The 1,243-nt window shown below is 38.3% G+C and overlaps 1 pseudogene; it reads right to left on the reverse strand.

Annotated features, from left to right (window-relative positions):
* Nucleotides 1-483: 483 nt before the first annotated feature.
* Nucleotides 484-984, reverse strand: LOC102143142 (translationally-controlled tumor protein-like; annotated as a pseudogene).
* Between the last annotated feature and the right edge of the window lie 259 nt (nucleotides 985-1,243).

Here is a 1,243-nt window from a genome sequence, read left to right on the forward strand (position 1 = left end):
ACTTCCATTGTAGGTGAGGAAATGTATAAGACTTCATTTCACATGTTGGCACTGTCATAAGCATGGTCTTTCCTTTTACTGCAACTCAGAATTAAAACTTTAGATTCTTGATTATTTTATATTCCAGTCCTAGAAGTAATTTCCACTGAAGAAGTTATCTGATGACGGTCTTATTTTTCTAGTAGTGCCTTATAACCCAGCTCCAGCTTCTCCAGGAACACTACAAGATGTATTTAGCTTAAATATATATTAAACTAAAAGGTATTCTCTGAAATGAGTTTAAATGCATTTTATTTTTAGACAACCTACATGACATGTTTTTCCTAAAAACAATGCCTCCACTCCAAGTAAGTCACAGTCAACGTAAATGAAGAGCTCAAGATGACATCAGTTCCATTTGTCGTAAGTCCTGCTGTTGTGTGGATGACAAAAAGCAGGTAGTTTTGATGACAGGTGATAAATTCAAAGTAATTGCCAAATTTGTTAATAATTTTTCATTTCTAAATCATCCTTAAAGACAAGCATATGTAGGGTAAAAGTGTCCTCACGGTAGTCCAGTAGAGCAACCAACGCTGTCAAGATTCTTGTTTTCACCAGTAAAGAACTGGTAAATTTTGAAATTAGCAAGGATTTGCTTGATTTGTTCAGCAACCCCTATCATGAAAGGTTTTACTCTTTCTGATCTCTGTTCTTCATGTTTGCCTTTGATCGATTTCATGTAATACATTACGTACTTCTTACAGGCTTCTTTTTTGAAGCTTGTTTCCTGTGATAGTGTATGACATCAACACCAGTGATAACTGTGCTTTGGGTTTCTTTACCCTCAGGGACTTCAGTAGAGGCGTTTCTACCAATAAGCGAGCCATCAATGTTATCCTCTGTCCTACTGACTATCTTCCCCTCCATCTCCAGGCACCATCCTTCTGTGATCTCCCGGTTCTTGTAAATCTCATCCTGGCTGATGAGATCTGGATAGATACTCATGATGGTGGCTGAAGGGAGACGATGGTGGTGCTAGGTTAGCAGTGGCATAGAGCTCAGAGCTAATGCAGAGCAGCTGGAGCAGTGCTGAGGTAAGTGGGAAAGTGGAGGGGAAAGTCCAGGGTAACCATCATTTTGTGTATCACTGCGCTAAATTTTGTCTATTTTAGTCATTTATATGCATGGGAACATGCAGTAAGTAGTCTTTTGTGTCTGGCTTTCTTAACATAAAATATTTTTGTTATTCATCCATGTTGAATGT

This window comes from Macaca fascicularis, chromosome X, assembly GCF_037993035.2.
Source record: "Macaca fascicularis isolate 582-1 chromosome X, T2T-MFA8v1.1".
Classification (NCBI taxonomy): Eukaryota; Metazoa; Chordata; class Mammalia; order Primates; family Cercopithecidae; genus Macaca; species Macaca fascicularis.